The sequence below is a fragment of the Chiloscyllium plagiosum genome, unplaced genomic scaffold (assembly GCF_037043375.1).
Source record: "Chiloscyllium plagiosum isolate Xiang-an unplaced genomic scaffold, Cpla_swu_hap1 HiC_scaffold_22, whole genome shotgun sequence".
NCBI classification, from domain to species: domain Eukaryota; kingdom Metazoa; phylum Chordata; class Chondrichthyes; order Orectolobiformes; family Hemiscylliidae; genus Chiloscyllium; species Chiloscyllium plagiosum.
Genome location: NW_028270160.1, coordinates 69,124,843 through 69,150,726, shown reverse-complemented (window position 1 = coordinate 69,150,726; position 25,884 = coordinate 69,124,843). Strand labels below are relative to the sequence as shown.

The window sequence follows — 25,884 nt, the reverse complement described above, 5'->3', positions numbered from 1 at the left end:
GGATTTACCGAGCACCTTTTCAGCTACTTCCCCAAAAGCCCCACCCTCACTCTATTTATCTCTCAACCCCCCTTAGTCCTCCACATTCCTGATGAAGGGCTTATACCTGAAACATCGGTTCTCCTGCTCCTCGGATGCTGCCTGACCTGCCATGATTTTCCAGCACCACACATTTTGACTCTCACAGTAACTAATGTTACAGTGCTAAGTCTCACAGTGCCCAGTGTTACAGTGGATAGTATTAAGGTATCCAATCTCCACAGTGCCCAACACTATAGTGCCCAGCCTCACACTGTCTAGTGTTACAGTGGCCATGTTACAGCATGCAGTCTCACTGTGCCTGGCCTCCACAGCAGCCAGTGTTATAGTATACAGTCTCACAGTGCCCAGTTTCACAGTGCCCAGTCTCTCAGTGTTTCTGATGTCTCACCCACCACCCCTACCACCATCACTGAGGTTTAATCTGTCCCAACCTCCAACCCAGCCCCAGTTTTACCAAGTGTCCTGTTTCGGAGATATTCCTCCATGCACTGTACTGCCGTGTTGTCCATGTTGGGGTCAAACTTATTTGCAAAAAAACATCTCTGACGGACCACCCACTGTAGATCTCCTGCCCCATACACACAAACCAAGTGGCGATACCTTCCCGTGCAGGGAGGTTATAGGGCACCCCTCGCAACGTCACCAGCCTCAAAGGACCACTTTCTGCCCGGCCAAGTGTCCTGGTGGCTCCTTGGGTGTATGGGATGGAGCCGGGTACATTGGGCATTCTGTGCAGGGTAGCCCACACATGCTCGTCCGGGCTGTAGGTGTCCTCTGACCACTTGAGGAAGGCCTGGATCTCGGCACTGTCAAACACATGGCCAACAAACTCTCTGGAGGCCATGAAGTAGGCGCTGCCCACGAAGATGGAGGTGCTGATGTTCGGCTGGTCTTTCAGTTGCGCCGTCCAGACGACTTGGTCGAGGGTATCATGGTGGTATTGCCAACGTTTCTAAAAGGCAAGCACAAGAGAGAGTGAGAGAGACGAGAAAGTAGAAATGATAGCTTTTCAACTTCGCCTATGGCTTTTTCCCTCCCCAACTCCTCTGCACTCTCCTCGCCCCCAGCTCCAGCAAGATCCATGCACACTCCTTCTCTCAGTTACTCACCTTACAGTGGAGAACAAGGCCATTCAGCCCCTCAGGCCTTTCTCACTCCTATTGCCTATTGCCAGTCACCTGCCTATTTCCCCATATCCCTGCCTCCTAAACCATCTCCCAATGCTCATTCGCTGAGCAAACATAAAACTCATCCTCAAACACTCCCAATGCATCTGGCTCCAAAAATATACTTCAAGCTGTGCCCTCTGGTCATAAAGGTTGAGAGCACCAGAAAAATAAATCCTTCAGCCCATCATGTCTGCACTGGCAAAACAGGCTCCTTGCTACTCCAGTCTCATTTTTCCAGCACTGGGAACATTGTCTTTCATGCCTCACCAGTGCAAAGGAGACACTTTCCTGTGGTCATCAACTCCTGGAATGGAACTTGAACACAGAGCTTTTGCGTTAGAGAGAAGAACATGGTGTGCAGGGATATAGTTCTTTTAAAGTTGCATTGCAGATAGACAGGGTGGTGAAGTAGGTATTTGATACCTTTACCTTCATTGGTCAGTGCATTGAGTATAGGAGTTGGGATGAAATGTTGCAGCTGTAACAGAGATGGATAGAGCTCTGAAAGATAGTGGAATCAAGGGTTATGGGGATAAGGCAGGAACAGGATACTGATTGTGGATGATTAGCCATGATCATAATGAATGGTGGTGCTGGCTTGAAGGGCCGAATGGCCTACTCCTGCACCTATTGTCTATAAGTAGGAGTATCTTTGACTATCTCTGATATGCCTTTGCCATTAACAAGTGTGATCTATTGTCTGTAGAGGACATTGGTGAGGCCACTTTTAAAATACTGCATACAATTCTGGTCGCCCTTCGAAAGAAAGGATGTTGTTAAACTTGAGAGGGTGCAGAAATGATTTACCAGGATGTAGCTGAGATTGGAGGGTTTGAGCTACAGTAAGAGGTTGAATAGACTGGGGCTATTTTCCCTGGAGTGTCGGATGCTGAGGGGTATCCTTACAGAAGTTCATAAAATCTGGAGGAGCATGGATAGATGTTGAAATGATCAGCCGGATGATAGTACACTTCACACAGCTTCCTTTATCACATACATGCAAGAAGACTCAACCAGCCGGGTCAAAGCCCACCCTTGCCTGGAGAGTCTGAAACAGGCAGTTGCAATCACACTTTTACACACAAATCAGCGTTCCCTTTTCACGAATTACATTTTGATTTCAAGCCTTAGCAACACAACTGATCAATCAGATCCTGATCTAGGTATATGACGTTTAGCATTAGATCATTGACCTTAGACTTCTACAACACCTGTTGAGTGTTGTTTCGGTCTTCCTGCCTTCTCACTTAACTGGAGCCAGTTTCAGTAAGCTAGCTAGCTTGCATACATGCTTGGCTGCACTTTTCTGTTGCTGCTCAGAATTGTTTAGCTGACCTCTTTTTCTGTTCTTGCCCCATTTTGATTCCTTCCACGTCGGCTGTATAGCCAAAGGTCTTTTCCCAAGGATGGGGGAGTCCAAAACTAGAAGCATAGGTTTAAGGTGAGAGGGGAAAGACCTGAGGGGTTACGTTTTCACGCAGTGGGTGATGTGTGCCTGGAATGAGCTACCAAGAGGTGGTGGAGGCGGCTGGTACAATGACAATATTTAAAGGGCGTTTAGATGTGAACATTAATAGGAATAGGTGAGAGAGATATGTGCCAAAGGCTGGAAAATGGGACTAGGTCAGATTGGGATGACTGGTCAGCACAGACAGGTTGAACTGAAGGGTCTGTTCCATACTGTATGATGCTATGACTCCATGCTCTCTGGTTATTGAGGTTTAGAGCACCAAAATAATAAGTTGCCCTTCAGCCCATCGTGTCTGCACTGGTCAAAAAGACAAGCTCCGAGCTATTCTCATCCTATTTTGCAGCACTTGGCCCATACTCTTGAGTGTCTCACAATAGCAATGAAGACATCTTCCTATGGCCATCAGTTCCTGGAGTAGGACTTGAATCCAAAGCTCCTCCCACAGAGTGAAGGACACCACACATTAGATTCTCTACAGTATGGAAACAGCCCATTTGGCCCAACAAGTCCACACCAATCCTCTGAAGAGCAACCCATCCACACCCATTACCCTACCCGATATTTACCCCTGACTAATGCACCCGAACACTATGGGCAATTTAGCACGACAAATCTACCTGGCCTGCACATCTTTGTGGATTGTGGCAGGAAAACAGAGCACCCGGAGGAAACCCACGCAGACATGGGGAGAATGTGCAAACTCCACACAGACAGTCACCCAAGTCTGGAATCGAACCCAGGTCTATGGCGCTGTGAGGCAACAGTGCTAACCACTGAGCCACCGTGCCACCCCTTCCACAAGACACAAAACACTTTATTTACATTGTGTCAAAAGATATCTTTTATCCTCGGTCCTTGTGGCATCATGCATGGGAGATATGGATCCTTGAGGAGAAAGTGAGGACTGCAGATGCTGGAGATCAGAGCTGAAAATGTGTTGCTGGAAAAGCGCAGCAGGTCAGGCAGCATCCAAGGAACAGGAGAATCGACGTTTCGGGCATGAGCCCTTCTTCAGGAACGTCGAAACATTGATTCTCCTGTTCTTGGATGCTGCCTGACCTGCTGCGCTTTTCCAGCAACACATTTTCAGATATGGATCCTTGGTTACCAAGGAAAGGATAGATTATCGATGGTATGCAGGAATGTGGATGGTGGAACAGGATCAAACGGGCCAATGGTCTACTCTTGTTCCTTGTATGTATGGGAGCAGATCTTTTTTTTTCATTCAACTTACATCGGAACTTGCCATCATCTCATACAAATGTAGTTTAGGCTTCATTTGCGTTTCAATTCCTCAGATCTCCCTACCAGGCCTTTAACCCAAAATCTTACATCTGCATTCCATTGCACTTGTACAATCGGTGAACAGTGAAGTATATTTCCTTGTCTTCATTAGCGAGTGCTCACCCTGTACCCATTGAATAAACCTCACCCCAATCTCCTTTGTTCCAATGGGAGCATCGTTGACCTTTCCAACTGAGCCATCCAACTTAAACCCTGGCACCATTCTGCGAAATCTCCTCCCTGTCCTGAGGGCCCTCACATCGTTTTAGTCACCGGAAATGACCACAACAATCCAACTGGGGCTAAACCAATTCGACATGCAGCATAACTCAACCATTTGTTGGCATCAATGCCTCTATTTATGAAGCCTTCTGCTTTTCTACCCTCTTATGGCCTCCCCCATCTTCTAATGTTGATGAATGTTTATCGCCAGATCCCTCTAATCCTTCGCACTCTTTACGATTGTGCCATTACATTTCTATTACCTCTCCACATCCTTCTCCCAAAACATATCACCTTACACTCTTCTGTATTCCCCTCTGACTGGATGCTGTCTGTTCATTGTGGTGACTCTGGACAATTCACATCATCCTCACCATTTGCCAATCCTCCAGGTTTATCATTGCCCCGAATATGGGCATTTTGCCACATACTCCAAGATTGATATCACTGACATATTGAATAAAAGCAGTCGTCTATTTAGGGCTGAGATGCGGAAACATTTAACTTACAGGATAGTGAAGTTATGGAATTCTGTACCACAGAAAGCTGTGGAATTTGAGTCATTGAATATATCCAAGAATGCGATTAACAAATATTTAGGTTTCAAAAGCATCAAAGGCATGGGGAGAAAGTGGTAGTATGGCATTGAGATAGAGGGTTAGACAGGATCATATAGTATGGTGGGCCTCATGGAGGGCCAAATCATCTTCTCCTGCTCCGGGTCTTGATGTTTATATGTCCCAGCTGTGTGGATCATTGCACCCTACCAACCTCTCGTCCAAAACAAGATCCATGAATCAGAGCTTGTATTTTCAATTTTGTTGTCCAGCCATTTTTATCTAGTGCCTAGTGAAACACTTCATTGAATCCAGTTCAGACAACATTCTCTGCATTCAAATTCTCACATCAATGCATGATACGAGGTTGGAGACTTACTTTTTGAAAACCTGCACTGGCTTCGCTTCATTACTTTGATCTAAGGCAGGTTGGTGCGAATTGCAGCCATAATACCAGCATGAATGACAAGTGCATGATATAAAGTAAACTAGGATCCATGCGGTGTGAGCCTTGGAGACACAGGTTCAAGTCGCTTCTGCTCCAGAGTTGTGCGATAACGTCTTTGAACAGTTTCATCAGTAAATGTAAGACCATTAACAAGTCGGGACAGGAGTCGGCCATTTGGTCCCTCCATGTTCTTGCCCTATCCCCGTAACGCTTAATTCCCCAACTGAACAAGAATCTATCCATCTGAGCCTTAAATATATACAAGGACAGCTCTCTGTGGCAAGGAATTCCAAAGATTCACAACCTTCTGAGAGAAGAAATTCCACCTCATCTCAGTCCTAAACTGGTGCCCCTTTATTCTGAGACAATACCCTCCTGGTCCTGGACTCTCCCATGAGGAGAAACATCCTTTCAGCATTTACCCAGTCAAGCCCCTTAATCCTGTCCATTTCAATGAGGTTACCTCTCATTCTTATAAACTCCAGTGAGTAGAATCCTGTTTAGCCTTTTGTTTTTAAGACAATCCCTCCATAATGGGGGCAATCCCACTGAACATTTTCTCTTAACTTCCTCCAATGAAACAACATGTTTTCTTAAATAAGGTGACCAGAAGTGCTCACAGTACTCCGGATGTGCTCTCACAAGCACTTTGCACAGTTGCAGTAAGACCTCCTGACTTTTATACTCCAACCCCCCTTCAAATAAGGGCAAACATTCCACTTCAGTTCTGAAGAAAGGTCACCAGACTCAAAACATTGACTCTGTTTTCTCTCCACGAATGCTACCCGACCTGCTGAGTCTCTCCAGAAATTTCTGTTTTCGTCCAATATTCCATTAGTCTTCCCAATTACCTGCTGCCCCCGTGTGCAAGCTTTCCATGTTTCATTCACTAGTTCCCCCAAGTCCCTTTGTGTTGCAGCTTTCTGAAGCTTTCTCCATTTAAATAATATTCTATTCTTTTGATTTCCCTTCCAAATGAACAACTTCACATTTTCCCACATTGCACTCCATTTGCCAACATTTTTGCCAACTTAACCTATCAATATCTGTCTGTAAAGCACATAAGACAACATTTTTTACTGTAACTCGATTATACATGACAGTAATATATCAGCAAGGTTTGAGAAGGTTTGTAGCTCAGGTTGAGGTTCTAGATGTAGGTTTGCTCGCTGAGCTGGAAGGTTCACTGAAGATGTTGCCTAGTATGGTGACAAAACATCTGAAAATGAACCTTCCAGCTCAACGAGCAAACCTACATCCTGAGTAATATTTCGAATCAACCTCAGAGTACAACGGGATCTTGATCAGATGGGCTAATAGGCTGAGGAGTGTCAGATGGAGTTTAATGTCGATAAATGTGAGGCCATTTTGGTTTGGCAAATCAGGGCAGGAATAATACACTTCATGGTAAAGTCTGGGGAGTGATGATGAAACAAGAGATCTTGGAATGCAGATTCATAGTTTCTTGAAAATGGAGTCGCAGATAGACAGGGTAGTGAAGAAGGCGTTTGCTACGCTTGCCATTATTGGTCAGTGCATTGTGTGTAGGAGTTGGGAGGTCATGCTGTGGCGGAACAGGACATTGGTTTGGCAATTTCTGGAATACAGCATGCAATTCTGGTCTTCCTGCTATAGGAAGGATGTTGTGAAACTTGAAAAGGTTCAGAAAAGATTTACAAGGATGTTGCCAGAGTTGAGTGTGGAAATGCAGGAGATTGGTATGAGATGTGGAATAATTACAGACATGAAGAGCTGAAGGGCATCCTTCCGCAAGAATTCTTTAATTCTGTGACTGACGCAGAGGGAGATTAACTTCAAGGTTCATGTTATCAGGAGGGAGACCAAAGCCCTTTCCTTAGCTGAGAGGTCAGAAAACTCTCTACTCTTTACATGAACTAAGGCATAACCTGTCTCCACCAATATCATAGCAAAAGTCAGCCATTCGTCCCTTCAAGTCTGCTCCACCATTCAAGAAGATCACTGCTCTTCTGGTTGCAATTTCAATTCCACATTTCTATCGGTTGCCCCGGGGTCCTTATCTTTTTTTAAAAAAAGGTCACCTTGCTCACCCTTTCATAACTTCATCAACTCAGCCTTCACAACTTTGTACAGAAGAGATTTACACAGTGCAACAGCCCTCTCAGGGGAAAATAATTCTGCAAGGCATTGGTGAGGTCACTTTTGGAGTACTGGGAAAATTTATGATCGCCCTGCTGTTGGAAGGGTGTTGTTAAACTGCAGAATAGATTTACAAAGATGTTGCCTGGACTGCAGGATTTTAATTATAAGGAGAGGCTAGATTGGCTAGGACTTTTCTCACTGGAGTATTGGAGGGTGAAGGGTGACCATATAGAGGTTTATAAAATTGTGGGGGATATCAAGAAAAGTGAATAGCCCCAGGATGGGGGAGTCCAAACCCAGAGGGCATAGGTTTAAGGTGAGACCTGAGGGTGGTGCAAGTACGGAGCAAGTTGCCAAAAAGAATTGTTGTAGTGGGTACAATCACAAGATTTAACAGACGACATAAATAGGACAAGTTTCGAGGGATATGGACCAAACACAGGATAATGGGACTAGTTCCAATTAGGATACCTGGTTGGCATGGATGAGTTGGACGAAAGGGTATGTTTCGGTGCTGTAGGACTCTGACGATATCTTATTCTACAAAACATCTTGTCAAACCTACAAGAGAAAGCAATGTCCCATCAACCACCTTATCATGTCCCCTCAGAGAAATTTATACATTTCAAAAAGATCTCTCAGATTTGCAAACTTAAATGTGTAAAAGCCAATTTGTTCAACCTTCCTTCATAAGATAAACCCTTCATTCCCAGGAAAAAGGCAGATGAAACTTGCTGTCAATGTAATTATTTTAAATGAGAGAAAAATGTACAGACTGCTCTGCCCTCATCAATCCTCTTTGTTACTTCTTCAAAAAACTCAATCAAGTTTGTGAGACTATTTCACTATCAACCTAAGAACAATCCTTTACATGCTCTGAACGAAACTTACATTCTTCTGTTCACTCTTAACTTTTAAGGGGTATCCATGGGCACCCGCATGGGCCCCAACTATGCCTGCCTCTACATCCATCGGCACCATTCTCCACCTTTTCCTCCACTACATTGATGACTGGATTGGCACTACCTCGTATATGCATGAGGTGGTTGAAAAGTTCATTAATTCTATCAACACCTTCCAACCTGACCTCAAATTTACCCGGACAATCTCGGACACTTCCTTCCCCTTCCTGGACCTCTCCATCTCTGGCAACCGACTAACCTCGGACATCTACTACAAATCCACCAACTCCCATAGCTACCTGAAATACACCTCCTCCTACCCTGCCCCTGTAAAAACACTATCCCTTATTCCCAATTTCTCTGCCTCTGCTGCATCTGTTCCCAGGAGGACCAATTCCACCACAGAACATCCCAGATGGCGTCCTACCTCAAAAACTACAATTTCCTCTCCCACATGGTTGACAATGACCTCCAGTGCATCTGCTCCATTTCCTGTACCTTCACCCTTGAACCACACCCCTCCCAACGCAACAGGGACAGAACCCCTTGGTCCTCACCTTCTACCCCACCAACATCCGGATACATTGCATTATCCTCCACCACTTCTGCCACTTACAAACAGACTGCACCATTAGGGACATATTTCCCTCTGCACTCCATCTGCATTTCAGAGACCATTCCCTCTGCAACTCCCTTGTCATATTCACACCCCCTAAAAACGCACCCTCCCCTCCTGGCACCTTCCCTGGCCTCTGAAAACCTGCACTCACACCTCCCACTCACCTCCGTCCAAGGCTCCAAAGGATCCTTCCACATCTGACAGAAATATACTTGTACCTCCACCAATGTCATCTACTGCATCCATTGCACCCGATTGTGGTCTCCTCTACATCGGGGAGACAGAACTCTGACTTGTGGATTGTTTCAGAGAACATCTCTGGCACACCCACACCCACCAACCAACCCCACTGCCCCGTGGCTGAACACTATAACTCCCCCTCCCACCAAGGGCATGCAGATTCTGGGCCTCCTCAATCACCAAACCCTTACCAGCTGACACCTGGATATTCCACCTTGGAACCCTGCAACCAGGTGGATCAATGTCGATTTCAGTAGTTTCCTCATTTCCCCATCCCAACTTATCGCAGTGCCAAGCCTCCAACTCAGCACCACCCTCCTGACCAGTCCATCTTCCTTCCCACCTGTCCACTCCACCTTCCACAACCTCTTTCTTCTCCCCCCCCCCCCCCCCCCCCCGCATACCTTCATCTATCTATCACATTCCCAGCTACCTTCCATCCCCAGCCCCACACCCATCCCACTTATTTCTCAACCCCCTGGTCCACAAGCCTCATTCCTGATGAAGGGCTTATGTCCGAAACATTGATTCTTCTGCTCTTCAGATATTGCCTGACCCGCTGTGCTTTTCCAGTGCCACACTCTTGTCTCTGATCTCCAGCATCTGTAGTCCTCACTTTCTCCTACACTCTTAACCTACCTACATTCCTGTATACTCTCCTAATCAGTCTATATCCCTCCTTATCCCTATCCCAGGCCCAGCCCTCTCTTTCTACCCCATCCCTTTCACCTGACCATCTTCCTTTCCACCCATCTGCTCCACCCCACCCACTGTCCAATCACAGCCACCTCCCCCCTGCATCCACCAATCGCCATCCCACCCACCTTTCCCCAGCCCCACACCCCCATTTATTCTGCAGCCCCTTCCTCTCCCCGGGTTCTGATGAAAGTTCCGACCTGAAACGTCAATTGCTCTTCTACTCTGTTTTCAGCTCAACTCTCCAACTCCTCTATATTCCTTTGTACATTCTGAACCTCCCTCCATGCAAATGAACTGTTTTAACAACCCTGTCTCCCTTTGTACAGGCAGGAGTGAAGGACTGGAGGGGAGAGAGAGAGAGAGAGAGATGATGGAGGGAGGGAGGGAGGATGGAAAACACTTAGATGAAGAGAGGTCCAGCAGACAGGAAGGCGGTTACCTTTTTGAACCCTGGTGCAGGATCCGACTCAATCACGTTGGAGCCGTTCAGAGCTCTGAGGCTGCGGACTATCTCCCGGTTGGTCTTCAGGGGGAAGTCTTGGCCACACACATTGATGAAGTACCTCCAGGGGACAGGGCTCTCCAGCAGCTCCTTCATGCAGTTGAGATCCGCCTGAACTCTGCTTCAGCCAGCATAGGTGACCCACTCCAGCTTGGCTGTGACAAAGACATTGTGGAAACACGAAGCGATGGCCCGAACGGCCGCATGAAATTGACTCGGGGATTTGCGGTCCACGTGGATACAGTAGACGTTCTGTGGGGCGTAAATGCTCCGCAGAAGCCTCTCGAACATCTCAATGCTCTGGTGGATGACCATGGAGTAAGCCAAGGGGAAGTGTTCCTCCTCAGGGCTCAGGGGGACAGTGATATACTTGCGGGCCCTCACAAACAATCTGCAATTTCGGGTCATGTTCAGATAATCTCCCTCAGTGACGGCTTGGTGCTTGAGGGAGACAGTAATGGAGTTGAGGAGGGCCCTTTCCACCTCCTGCCTGTCCCCTGGATGATCTGCCAGCAGGTGGAGTTCTCCTCGACCAGCAGAAGGTGTTCCTGCATTGGACTGGCGCCTGGTTTCACCAGCCTGAGGGTCAGCCGGCCCCCTCCTCTATGGACCAGCAGCCATTGGCACAACAAGACCACACTGAGCACACACAGCGCTGATCTGAGGCACAACCAGCGGGTACAACCCTGGCTCAGCTTGGGCATAGCACTTTCCAGAGGGCAGTGTCCTCAGCCTATAGGCGATAGGCAAATGCAGATTGGATGCTCTCTGTGCTGGGCAGCACTGCCTCCACCAGGCCGTGGGGAAGGAGTGACTGCAATTTGCTGGAGAGGTCGCAGCAGCCAGTCCCCTCTCCTTGTCTTTCCTTTTCCCAAGATTCAACGAATGACTCCGACTTTCACTCCCTCTCCCCCGGAACTGCTCTCCCTCTGGAATTCCTCTCTCACTTTAACACCTCTCCCTCTCTCTGTGACCCTTTTGTAACCCCTCTCCCTCTATAACCCCTCTCCCTTTGTAATCCCTCTCCTCCACTAACTCATCCCTTTCCCTCAGTAACTCCTCTCTCTCTTTCCTCCTCTCTCTGTCCCTCTGTAACTCCTCTCTCTCTCTCTCTCTCTCACTAACTCCTCTCTTTCTCTGTCCCTCAGTAACTCCTCTCCTCCCTCTCCCTCTGTAACTCTCTCTCTCTCTCGGTAACTCCTCTCTGTCTCTCTCGGTAACTCCTCCCGCCCTCCTCTGGTTGAAACCCAGCCAATGTTCCGTTGTTTCTCTCTCGGAGTCCGGGCTCCTCTCGCTCCTGTCTGCCTGCCTGACTACAGGCGTTTCCTTCCCCGGTCTCTGCTTCTCTCCGGCCGTTCCTGGACCGGTGTTGCCCGGGTGAAGTAAACGAGAGGATCGCGATGGTGTGCAGTCTGGATCGGAGAACCTACAACCATAGAGACACAGAGCCAGCCAAGTCCTATTGGACCCACGCCCCAGCCTGAGCTGGGATGCTCTTTCAGGAAGGAACCTGCCATCGAGCCCACAACAATGTGGGAGGGGTAACCCTTGGATGAAGAGAGACCAGGAGACGGGAAGGTGGTTACCTGTTTGTATTGTGACTCTTAACTGCCGTCTGGGCAATTAGGGATGGCCAATAAACACTGGCCTGGCTAACGGTGCCCCCCACCCCATGAATTTATTTGAAAAAAAGTGGCAATAGTAAATCAAATTAAATCAAACTTCACCACCCGTCATCTCTCTCTCTCTCTCTCTGATGCGAAATTGGAATTATGGTGATTTGACCGTTCATAATAAAGCAGTGAACCTGAGCACAGCAAGTTGATATGAATCCAAAAAAAAAAATGCCCCTGGCTGAAAGTGGCTCAGAGGTTAGCATTGCTGGAACACAGTGCCAGGAACCAGAGTTTGATTCCAGCCTTGGGTGGCTGTGTGGAGTTTTGCATGTTGTCTGCTTGGGTACCCTTCGGGTGCTCTGATTTCAAAGATGTTCAAGTTAGGTGGATTGGCCATGCTGAATTGCCCATAATGTCCAAGCTAGGTGGGTTACCATATCCCCACACACACACATACACACACAGCAGAACACTCCTGCAGGTTTAGGCAATGCTCAATCTAATGCAACATCCTGGTGGATCTCCTTTGCCCCCCCCTCCAGTACAATCACATCCTTCCTATAATGCGGTGACCAGAACTGCACACAGTATTCCAGCTGTGGTCTCACCAAAATCCTGTAAAGCTCCAACACGACACCTCCCTGCTCATGTATTCAGTGGCTTTGATCCTTCTTAATTCCCTTACCTTCCCTTATCTGAACTCCCCCACACTAGGGAAAAGACCCTTGTCATTCACTGTCATGATTTTATAAACCTCAACAAGGTCACCCCTCAATTTCCTATGCTGCAGTGAAAAACACGTACAGTTCTGATGTGGATCCTTCAGAGAGGGGACAGAATATGTTTACCAGGACGTTGGCTGGAATGGGGGAATTTTACCTGTGAAGAAAGATTGGATAGACTGGGTTTGTTTCCACTAGAATGCAGGAGGTTGAGGGGTTTGTAAAATTGTGAATGGGCATGGATAGGGTGGAAAGTATGAGGCCTTTTCTCAGGGTGGAAGAGTCAGTTACTCGGGGACACAGGTTCAAGGTGCAGGGGTCAGGGGGGTGTTCAAAAGAGATATGTGAGGCATGTTTATCATGGAAAGGGTGGTGAGTTCATGGAACACACTGCCAGAACAAACAATGGAAGCAGACACAATTGTAGCTTTCAAGAAGCATCCAGCAGCAGGCATGAATAGGAAGGGAACAAGGGAATACGGATCCTGTAAGTGAAGACAATTTTAATATGGAAGGCAAAATGTGTCAGTGCAGGCTTGGATGGTTGAAGGGCCTGTTCCTGTGCTGTAATGTTCTTTGTAAAATGTCCCCAGCCTCTCCAGTCTATTTTTATATCTCAAACCCTGCACTCCTGGCAACATCCTGGTGAATCTTTTCTGAACCGTCTCCAGTTTAATAATATCCTTCCTACAGCAGCGTGAGCAGAACAGGACACAGTCTTCCAGAATTGGCCTTACCAACTTCCTGTCCAACCTCAGCACACCATCCCAACTCCAATATTCAGAGAGCTGAACAATGAAGGTCATCACACTCCAGCAGGCATTGTTTCACCCTGACTCCCCTTGGAACTGTCCACATCTCGCTGGGACACTGATGTGAAACATCTTGGCTCTTTGACTGATTCGACCAAGTCTCATTTCCTACTGTTCCTGTGTATCCCTCAGAACACGAATGTAATGTGCATTCCCATGGCAACATCACAATGACATACTTGTTTGTGGATTCACATGAAGTGGGCATCACTGACTGGGACAGCCTTGTTACCCATCCCCCTAATCTCTACGGCATAAATGATAAGGAACTCTCCTCTTTAACTCCACTGTCCTTGTGTTTTAAGAACCCTGACCACAAATGCAAAGTCACATGGGGAGAGAGCTCCAGGATTCTGTCCCAGAAAAACTGAACGAAGGATGGTTAATTTCAAAGTTTGGATTAAGGGTGAAAGGGATAGTAACTGCAGAAGGAGTAGTGTCATATTGCTGGCCTTGTCTTCAAGGTGATATTCATGTTGGGTTTACAAGGTGCTGTTGAGGGACCCTTCCTGAATTACTCTAGTAAATCCATAGGTTTGTTTCCAGGAAAAATGGACAGGATTCATCAGAGAAGGGAAATGCAAATTGCTCAAAGTCTTATGAGATGATAACATGGAGGGCCCAAGCAGCTGAAGGCCGGTGGAGTGATGGAATTAGGGGATGGTCAAGAGGCTGGAATCGCAGGAGGGCTGACATCATGGAGTGATAATGAGCAATTGATGTTACAGCTAAGAGAGGGTTATTGGGACTGGAGGAGGTTTCAGAGATAGGGTGGGGTGTAGGGGGTGAAGGAGGTTCTGGAATTAGGGAAGGTGTCAGGGCTGGATGAGGTTACAGAGATAGGGAGGAGTGTACTGGGTGGAGGGGTTACAGAGTCATAGAGATGTACAATGCAGAAACAGTCCCATCAATCCAACTCATCCATGCCGACCAGTTCTCCTAACCTAATCTTGACTCAATTGCCCGCACTTGGCCCATATCCCTCTGCACCTTTCTCGTTATATATCAATCCAGATGCCTTTTAAATGCTGTAATTGTACCAGCCTCCACCACTTCCTCTGGCAGCTCATTCCATACACGCACCACTCCTGAGCCCATTGGCCCATCTCATCAAGATCCTGTTGTACTCTGAGGTAACCTTCTTTGCCATCCACTACACCTCTAGTTTTGGTGTCATCTGCAAACTTACTAACTGTATCCCCTGTGTTCACATCCAAATCATTATATAAATGATGAAAAGCAGTGGACCCAGCACCGATCCTTGTATAAAGGCTCTTAATGATCTTGACACAGTGAATGTAGAATGGATGTTTCTTCTTGTGGGTGAGTTCAGAATTGGGGACCATGTTTATAAAATTAGTAGAGGTCACACATTTTGGACGGAGATGAAGAGAATTCTTTGTTTGGGTGTGTAACTTTGGAATTGTCTGTCCCAGAAAGTGGGAGAGGTGAGGACAATGGATATTTTAAAGTCACAGGTAGATTTATTTCCTTGCATAACAAGAATCTAAGGTTACATTGGGTAGATGGGAACGCAAAACATAGACTTATCAGCCATAAACGTATGAAAGAGTGGAATAGGTTCAAGCGAGCAAATGAATTTGTTAAATGCATTCATGAAAGTTTCCTCAAGCAGTATACAGAGGATCCTACTCGGGAAGGGACAAAACTCGACCTACTCATGGGAAATAGGGCAGGACAGGTGATGGAGGTGATAGTGGGGGAGCATTTTGGGACCAGTCCTATTAATTTTAAAGTAGTTATGGAGAGGAACTGGTCCACAGGTTCAAGTTCTAAATTGGAGAAAGGTGAATTTTGATGGAATTAGACAGGAGCTTGCAGGGGTTGATTGGAGTAGTTTGTTTGCAGGTAAGGGGACCTCCTGCAAGTGGGAGGCCTTTAAAAGTGAGCTCGCTGGAGTTCAAGATCTGTATGTTCCTATGAAGGTGAAAGGCAAGGTTGACAGGAATAGGGAACCCTGAATGACAAGAGATATTGAGGCTTTGACCAGAAAACGAATGAGGTATGGCTGAGGTACCGGCAGCTGGGACCAAGGGAATCCCTGGATGTATACAGGGGATGCAGGGTTTTACTGAAGAAGAAATCAGGAAAGCAAAAAGGGGACATTGGATGGCCTTGGCTGAGAAGGTTAGGATGCATCCAAAGAGGTTCTTTAAGTAAAAAGGAGTAAGAACAACTAGCGAAAGAATAGTTATTTCTTATTTTCTAAAGGCAAGTGTAAGTCATTGTGTTCCAGAGGCAATTCAATTGGACAAATTGATAGGCTTGAAGCAACACGCACTTTATTCTAACACTGCAGTTAAACTAGTGATTTTAAAATAGTTCCAAGATAGAGGTGAAACAGGACACCTGAGATCGAGCTTGTCCACTCCGCCCATTTAGAGTCATCGGGTCATTGGGTCATAGAGATGTACAGCACAGAAACAGACCCTTCGGTCCAACTCATCCAGATATCGCAACCCAATCTAGCCCCATCTGCCAGCATCCGGCCCTCCAAACCTTTCCTATTCATATACCCATTCAGATGCCTTTTCAATGTTGCAATTGTATCAGCCTCCACCACACCCTGTGGCAGCTTATTCCATACATGTACCACCCTCTGTGTGAAAAGGTTGCCCCTTATGTCTCTTTTATATCTTTCCCCTCTTACCCTAAACCTATGGCGTCTAATTCTGGACTCCCCCACCCCATTTGTCTATTTATCCTATTCATGCCCCTCATGACTCTATAAACCTCTATACAGTCATCCCACAGCCTCCGACACTCCAGGGAAAACAGCCCCAGCTTGTTCAACCTCTCCCTACAGCTCAAATCCTCCAATCCTGGCAACATTCTTGTGAATCTTTTCTGAACCCTTTCAAGTCTCACAACATCCTTTTAAAAGGAAGGAGAGCTGAATTTCACACAATATTCGAAAAGTGGCCTAACCAATGTCCTGTACAACTGCAACTAACTCCTGTGTTCAATACTGTGACGAATAAAGGAACGCATACCAAACACCTTCTTCACTATCATATCCTACCTGCAATTCTACGTTCAAGGTGCAAGGACCTGCACTCCAAGGTCTCTTTGTTCAGCAACACTCCCTAGGACCTTACCATTAAGTGTATAATTCCTGCTAATATTTGCTTTCCCAAAATGGCTCCTACCATCACTACTTTACAGTTGATAAACGTTTGCACAAACTCCCTGAAAATTTATTTTTATGTAGCTTACCCATGAGTTCTTGGCCTATAGAATACAGGCCTAATGCACTTTATGGTCTCTTAAGAATGTCAACCCCTGTGTTGCAAATTCCCAACTGCAGCATTGCCATGTGCCCTTGCAAATTAGAGGGATAATTAGTGGGATTAGTTCAGCCTTGTTCAAAAGAGGAGATTTACTTGAATATCGAAGTAGTACATACTATTCAAGCTGAATGAAGGAGGAACAGAATATTGGTTTGCTTCAGCATTGTCTCATATGCTGCAGATGGGAGCTCTGTGAGTCCTCCTTCATTTGAAAAGGGGATTTTCAGACTAAATGAGAGAGAATAATTGTATTAGATGAAATCAATCAAGTCCCGTTCACCAGCACCTGGCCCACACCCCTCCAAACCTCTCCCACTTAAATACCCATCCAGATGCCCCTGAAATGTTGCAATTGTACCAGCCTCCACCACCTCCCCCAGCAGCCCAGTCCACACACACATACCTTTCCTTTTCATTTTTCTCTTTTCCTTCTTCGCTTTTCCATTTTTGATCTTTCTCCTCTCTTCTTTCTTCTCCTGGCCATGGGACTCCTGGCCTCAGACTGTGTACAAACCCAGCCTGACAGTCTCTCGGCCCAGCTGAGCAATCTCTCAGTGGCCCAAGGTGCCACTCTCTCAATGGCTGAGCATGTGCTGTCTCTTGGCTAGGTGTGTTGATGTCACTGCCTGACGTGGTGATCTCTCGGCCGGCTGTGGTGATCTCTCGGCCGGGTGTGGGGATCTCGCAGCTCGCCAGCGTGATGATCTCTCAGCCCAGTTTGGTGATCTCTCAGTCCGGCATGGTCAACTCTCAGCTGGGGGGATGGTGATCTCTCAGCCTGGCATGGTGATCTCCCAGCCTGGCATGGTGATCTCTCAGCCTGGCATGGTGATCTCCCAGCCTGGCATGGTGATCTCCCAGCCTGGCATGGTGATCTCTCGGCCTGATGTGGCAAACTCTTAACCCAGCGTGTTGATCTCTCAGCCCGGCTTGGGGATCTCTCAGCCCGCTGTGGTGATCTCTCGGCCCGGTGTGGTGATCTCCCAGCCTGGTGTGGTGATCTCTCAGTTCGGTGTGGTGATCTCTCGGCTCAGCATGATGATCTCTCAGCCCGGTGTAGTGATCTCTCAGTTCGGTATGGTGATCTCTCAGTTCGGTATGGTGATCTCTCGGCTCAGCATGATGATCTCCCAGCCTGGTGTGGTGATCTCTTGGCCCAGCCTGATGATCTCTCAGCCCAGTCTGATGATCTCTCGGCCTGGTGTAGTGATCTCTCGGCCCAGCATATGCAGTCTCTTGGCCAGCTGTCGCCTTAGCACGGACCTCTGATCTCAAGGTGATTCTTTGATGTGCGGTCCAAATGAGATTTCGCACTTAAGAAAGACTGTAATGTTTGAACCTGCGTCTTTATTCCTTTATTTTCCACTTAAAAGTAAGAATGACTGCAACGTGTAACTTTTAAACTTACATCGTGTGTTTTATGCTATAGTATATTTACTTTAAAAATAAAAATTGTTGAATTTTTAACATTGTTCTTTCTTCATACTTGTGGGCGGCACAGTGGCACAGTGGTGAGCACTGCTGCCTCACAGCGCCAGAGACTCTGGTTCAATTCCCTCCTCAGGCGACTCTCTGTGTGGAGCTTGCGCATTCTCCCCGTGTCTGCGTGGGTTTCCTCCGGGTCCTCCGGTTTCCTCCCACAATCCAAAAATGTGCAGGTTAGGTGAATTGGCCATGCTAAATTGCCCGTAGTGTTAGGTGAAGGGGTAAATGTAGGAGTATGGGTCTGGGTCGTATACGCTTCGGCGGGTCGGTGTGGACTTGTTGGGCCGAAGGGCCTGTTTCCACCAGGTAAGTAATCTAATCTAATCTAATACCTTCTTCTTAAGATTCTGTGCCGAAGTATTTGTCCCGAAGATGGTGCATTATACACTTCTCACTGTATTCCTGGACCTTTGTACTGAATACATGTGACAATAAAATCAAAATCAAATTACAGACAAAAAAAAGAAGAGTTGGAATAACTATTGGAAAACTTAGCAGGATAATGGGTTATTTATCTCATAAACAGCAACTGCTCCAATAGAGTAACACATCCTTGGTGCAGGCAAATTCAGTAAAATAGATTGTCTCACATGCAATTCCGGACAAGGACTGTAATAGAGTTGTTCAAGATTACATTTACTTTCAGTGTTCTGGAAACAGTTCAATATTTATTTATCCCTTTAAATCTTTCCTATTCATGTCCCTGTCCAAATGTCTTCGAAATGTTGTAATTGTACCTGCCTGGACCACTCTCTCTGGCAGCTCCAGAGACCCGGGTTCAATTCCCGCCTCAGGCGACTAACTGTGTGGAGTTTGCACGTTCTCCCTGTGTCAGTGTGGGTTTCCTCCAGGTGCTCCGGTTTCCTCCCACAGTCCAAAAGATGTGCAGGTCAGGTAAATTGGCCATGCTAAATTGCCCGTAGTGTTAGGTAAGGGGTAAATGCAGGGGTATGGGTGGGTTGCGCTTCGGCGGGGCGGTGTGGACTTGTTGGGCCGAAGGGCCTGTTTCCACACTGTAAGTAATCTAATCTAATCTAATCTAATCTAACCCTTCCATACTAAAACTGTCTTCATTTCCAGGATCCGTATCCCTCTATTCCCTTCCTATTTGTGTATTTGTCCAGGTATTCCCTTGAATGCTGCTAATGTGTCTGCTTCTATCACTTCCTCTGGCAGTACATTCCAGGCACTCACCACCCTTTGTGTGAAAAACGGGCCTTGCACATCTCTTTTAAACTTCCCTCCTTGTGGTTTGAACCTGTGCCCCTCGTAATTGATGCCCCAACCTGTGGAAAAGCCTCATATTTCCACTTCATCCAATGCCATTCACAATCTTATAAACTTCTACATTCCAATGTAAACAAATCCAGTCTATCCAAACTTTCTTCATAGCTAAAACCACTCATACTAAGGCAACACCCTAGCAAACCTTTTCTGTATCCTGTCTAAAGCATCAACGTCCTTCTAGTAGTGTGGTGACCAGAACTAGACACAATATTCCAAGTGCAGCCAAACTAAAGTTCTACAAAGCTGAAGCATAACTTTCCTATCATAGAAACCATAGAATCCTTACAGTGTGGAAACAGGCCATTTGGCCCAACAAGTCCACACCGACCCTCTGAAGATATCCCACGCAGATCCATTCCCCTCCCCTATTATTCCACATTTCCCCTGAATAATGCGCCTACCTTACACATCCCTGAACGCTATGGGCAATCTAGCTTGGCCAATTCACCTAACCCACACATCTTTGGACTACTGTTATACTCAATGCCCATTCCAATGAAGGCAAGCATGCCATAGGCCTTTTTACTCCCTTATCCACCAGCAAGAAAGGAAGCACATGTCAGGTAAAAACAGGAGAGATCGAGTGAATCCTTAGAAGAGTATACGTAAGAGAGAAATCAGGAGGGCAAAAAGGGGACATGAGATAGCTTTGGCAAATAGAGTTAAGGAGAATCCAAAGGACAAATAAATTAAGGACAAAAGGGTAACTGGGGAGAGAATAGGGCCCCTCAAAGATCAGCAAGGTGGCCTTTGTGTGGAGCTGCAGGAGATTAAACGAGTATTTTGCATCAGTATTTACTATGGAAAAGGACATGGAAGATATAGAATGTAGGGAAATAAATGGTGACATCTTGAAAAATTACAGAGGAGGAAGTGCTGGATGTCTTGAAATGCATAAAAGTGGATAAATCCCCGGGACCTGATCAGGTGTACCTGGGAAATCTGTGGGAAGTGATTGCTGGACCTCCTACTGAGATATTTGTATCAGCGATAGTCACAGGTGAGGTGCTGGAAGACTGGAGGTTGGCTAACATGGTGCCACTGTTTAAGAAGGGTAGTAAGGACAAGCCAGGGAACTATAGACCAGTGAGCCTGATGTCGGTGGGTGGGCATGTTGTTGGAGGGAATTCTGAGGGACAGGATGTACATGTGTTTGGAAAAGCAAGGACTGATTAAGGATAGTCAATATGGCTTTGTGCGTGGGAAATCATGTCTTACAAACTTGATTGACATTTTTGAAGAAGTAACAGAGGATTGATGAGGGCAGAGCAGTAGATGTGATCTATATGTACTTCAGTAAGCTTTCGACAGAGCAAGGTTAGATCACATGGAATGCAGGGAGAACTAGCCATTTGGATATAGAACTGGCTCAAAGGTAGAAGACAGGATGGTGGAGGAGGGTTGTTTTTCAGACTGGAGGCCTGTGACCAGTGGAGTGACACAAGGATCGGTGCTGGGTCCACTACTTTTCAACATTTATATAAATGATTTGGATGTGAGCATGTTAGTAAATTTGCTGAAGACATCAAAATTGGAGGTGTAGTGGACAGTGAAGATTACAATGGGATCTTGATCAGATAGGCTAATGGCCCAAGGAGTCGCAGATGGAGTTTAATTTAGATAAATGTGAGGTGCTGCATTTTGGGAAAACAAATCTTAGCAGGATAGACACATTCATGGTAAGGTCCTAGGGAGTGTTGCTGAACAAAGAGACCTTGGAGTGCAGGTTCATAGTTCTATGAAAACGTAGTGTCAAGTAGATAGGTTAGTGAAGAAGGCATTTGTTATGCTTTCCTTTATTGGTCAGAGTATTGAGTATAGGAGTTGGGAGGTCATGATGTGGCAGTACAGGACATTGGTTAAGGCACTGCTGGAATATTGTGTGCAATTCCAGTCTCCTTTCTATTGGAACGATATTGTGAAACTTGAAAGGGTTTAGTAAAGATTTGAAGGGATGTTGCCAGGGTTGGAGAATTTGAACTATAGGGAGAGGTTGAATAGGCTGGGACTTCTTTCCCTGGAGTGTCGAAGGCTGAGGGGTGGAGGTTTATAAAATCATGAGATAAATAAACAAAGTCTTTTCCCTGGGGTGTGGGAGTACAGAACTAGAGGGCATAGGTTTCGGGTGAGAGGGGAAAGATATAAAAGAGACCTAGGGGGCAACTTTTTCATTCAGAGGGTTTTACGTAAATGGAATGAGCTGCCAGAGGAAGTGGTGGTGGCTAGTACAATTGCAACATTGAAAAGGCATCTGGATGGGTATGTGAATAGGAAGGGTTTGGAGGGATATATGCCAGGTGCTGGCAGGTGGGACGAGATTGTTTTGGGATGGCATGGATGAGTTGGATGGAAAGGTCTGTTTCCATGCTGCATATCTCTATGACTCTATGACACTGTGACACTGCCACCTTTAGTGATCTGTGGATGTGTCCACCCAGATCCCTCTGCATGTTAATGCTCCGAAGGGTTCTGCCATTCACTATATAATTGCCAGCTGTAGTTGACCTTTCAAAATGCATCACCTCACATTTGTTGAGATTAAACTCCATCTGCCATTTTTCTGCCCATGCCTCCAACTGATCTATGTTCTGTTGTATCCTCTGACAATTGTCTTCATTATCCGCAAGTCCACCAATCTTTGTATGGTCCCAATCTTTGTATCTTCCACAAACGTACTAATTAGACTCGTCACATTTTCCTCCAAATTATTTATAAAGGCCATGAACAGTAGAGGTTCCAGCTCTGATCCCTGTGAACACCTCTAGTCGTAGCCCTCCATTCTGAAAAGCATCCTCCATCATCCCCTCTGTCTCCTATGATTGAGTCAGTTCTAAATAGGAAAATCCATCTTGCCAGCTCACCCCCGATACCATGTGACTTCACCTTTTGTACCAGTCTGCCATGAGGGACCTTGTCAAAGGTTTTACTGAAGTCCATGTAGACAACATCGACTGGTTTTCCCTCATCAATCATCTTCATCATCTCCTCAAAAAACGTGGTCAAGTTAGGAAGGCACGACCTCTCCCTCACACAACCATGCTGTCTGTCACTAATAAATCCATTTTCTTCTAAATGCAAATAGATCTTGTCCGTGTGAATATTTTCCAATCATTTCCCTACACTGACACAAGGCTCACAGGCCTGTAATTCCCAGGATTATCCCTGCTACCCTTCTTAAACAATGGGACAACATCAGCTGTTCTCCAGGCCTCTGGGACCTCACCTGTGGCCAGAGAGAATACAAAGATGTCTGTCAATACTGCAGCAATTTGTTCTCTTGTCTCCCTCAATATTCTGGGATCAATCCCATCAGGACCCAGGGACTTATTTACCTTAATACTTATTAAGACACACAGAATGTTTCTGTGTCCATGTTAACCTGATGTCATGAGGCTTCATGGGGTCTGGCATCAATGCTGAGCACTTCCAGAGCACAGCCCTCTTGACTATATCCCACGGATCTGTTCCGTCTGCTGGCTCTGTCCTGCCAGTGGGACAGGACCTGCCCTGAGATGGTCATTGTGTTGTCTGGGACACTGTCTGTAAAGTGGGATTCTGTGAGTGTGACCATGTTCGATTGTTGCTCAATTAGTTTGTGAGGAATATACTGCAGGTCAGTTTTAAGTGTTATACAAGAAAGAGTTAACACCTCTTGATTTCTTTCAATTTTAAAATCAAGCGGAACTAAATTTAGTTATCGTTTGCTTCAATAATCAGAGTACACACCCGATTATTTCTCAATTCAGTAACGAAAGTAACCAGCTGAGTCACCTTCCCAACACATTGCCCGACCAAATACATTGAAAACGGCTTCGGGAAAGGCCTGAATTCAAATATAGTGCTGCTGCACCTCACTGTCCCTCCAGTAAAGAGTGAGTCAATGATGGGATCTGAAATCTGTCCAGAGAGCTTCCAAACTGGATCCAGGCAGTTATTCAAATATCCCCTCACTACAGACAATTCAGAACTATCTCAGAGAGGGTGCAGAATATTCCCAAAGGGGAGAGGGACCAGCAGGATGTTGCTGTACACATTGGAACCCATGATACAGGATGGGAAAAGGACGAGGTTCTGAGGAGAGAAAATAGGAATTTAGGCAGGAACTTAAAAGTCGATCCCGGAGGGTAGTTGTAGGAGGGGGATGAGGGTGTGAGTCCTTTTAGGATAGAGAGTACGGGAAAGAATATCAGGCTTATATGATTTAACCAAATCAGAAATTATAGATGTACTTAATAAAAGCAGAGGGTTTAGTAAACGGATTCCCGCGGCTGGGTTTTGAGATTTCACTCCCTATTGCCGGTCTCCTCCCTCATTCATTCCATTTCACTGAGGCGCTATTTGACAGTAACTTTCTTAAAGGGGACAGGGACCCCATTCAATCTGTATCTAACAGGTCCGTGCTGATGGAGCAACTTGTTTGATGTCCTGCAAGCTGTTCAAGTCCCGGTAGATGGTTCTGAGAGGGATTAGTATTCTCATCTTTTCATAGTTTCGGGTGAGATAGTGCGCTGGGGAGTGGGGAGACCACAGTTTGATGAATGACTGAATGAAATGCGGAAGGAGTAAACACCGAGCGATTGTGAGTGGGTTGGCAAATAAAGGGCCTTAATATAAAAATAAAGAAATAAAGAAATATATAGTACAATATCTCACACAACCATAAAATAAGATGTTTGAAGGTGATTGACTCTCTGCATCATTGTGGGCAGCACAGTGGTACAGTGGTTAGCACTGCTGCCTCACAGCGCCAGAGACCCGGGTTCAATTCCCGCCTCAGGCGACTGACTGTGTGGAGTTTGCATGTTTTCCCCGTGTCTGCGTGGGTTTCCTCCGGGTGCTCCGGTTTCCTCCCACAGTCCAAAAGATGTGCAGGTCAGGTGAATTGGCCGTGCTAAATTGCCCGTAGTGTTAGGTAAGGGGTACATGTAGGGGTATGGGTGGGTTACGCTTCGGCGGGTCGGTGTGGACTTGTTGGGCCGAAGGGCCTGTTTCCACACTGTAAGTACTCTAATCTAATCTAAAAGACACGCCAGCTCGCCCACGGAGACATTGGGAATGATTAACTGATATGGGTGAGCAGGGCAGAACCTCAGCAGATCACAGGATATTCGGGGACAAAGGTTACAAGACAAACAAGTGACCACATCAGCGAACAGGCACCGTGTGTTTGAATCTGACCGGTAGATATGTAACAGACAGTGACCTGATGTAATCAAAATGCCGAGTTAATTGGATTGTAAATTTGATGTAGTTAATTTACAGACCTGATGGAATTAACTTCCTCGTCAACTGATTTACAGACCTGATGTAATCATCGCCCAGTTGGTTGACTTGTGGACTTGATATGATCAACTGCACACGAACAGTTAGTTTGTAGACTGACATAACTTTGATGTCAGAAAGTGTAAGAATGTTTTTGTGCGGGTGTTTGACGGAGAGAGCTGGATTGTCCTGTGGGATGGTCTGGAGTTCCTCTCCTGGCTGTAATCGATTCCCGCTGGAATAAACTGCTGTTCCTGCTGAATTGCCCAGGCCTTCAGAGTCTTCTTGCCTCAGAGACAGCGGTCACTCCTACAGCAGTGATATCTGGATTACTCCCAGTGCCGTGTCCCAGTGGGAGTAGGAACAGGAGGGTAGAGCAGATGAATGTGTAGCTGAGGAGCTGGTGGAGGGGAAAAGGATTCACATTTTTGAATCATTGGAATCTCTTCTGGGGTAGAAGAGACCTGTATAAGAAGGAACAGTTGCACCTGAATTGCAAGGGGACTGATATACTGATGGGGAGATTTGCTCGAGCTGCTTGGGTTGGGGGCGGAGGGGTTTGGAATTGATACCCAGGGAGATAGTGGGGAAAGAGATCAGTCTGAGACTGGTATAGTTGGGAAGACGAGCTTGTCAATTATACCAGGGCAGGCAGGAACAAAGCAGAGAACGAGGTACGACTGAGAAATTAAACTGCATTTATTTCAATGCAAGTGGCATTACAAATCAGGGCATTGTTAGGAACATGGGACTAGGATATCATTGCAATTCCAGAGACGTGGCTCAGGGATGGACAGGACTGGCAGCCTTAATGTTCCAGGGTAATATATCCGAGAGGAAGGATTGAAAGGGGGCAAGAGAGGAGAAAGAGTGGCGTTTTTTTTGATTAGGGATAATATTACGGCTGTACTTAAGGTGATTATCCCTTTCTTATTTCTCGGTTCCACCCAAATTGCTTCTTTTTTATTCATTTATGGGACATGGGTGTCTCTGGCTGGCCAGCACTGATAGCCCATCACTATTTGTCCTTGAGAAGGTGGTGGTGAGCTGCCTTCTTGAATCACTGCAGTCCACTTGCTGTGGGTTGACCCACAATGCCGGTAGGGAGGGAAT

General features: G+C 46.3%; 1 pseudogene; it reads right to left on the bottom strand.

The window, feature by feature from the left end:
* Nucleotides 1–103: 103 nt before the first annotated feature.
* LOC148146032 (beta-1,3-galactosyl-O-glycosyl-glycoprotein beta-1,6-N-acetylglucosaminyltransferase 3-like) lies at nucleotides 104–24,894 on the bottom strand (annotated as a pseudogene).
* Nucleotides 24,895–25,884: the final 990 nt, after the last annotated feature.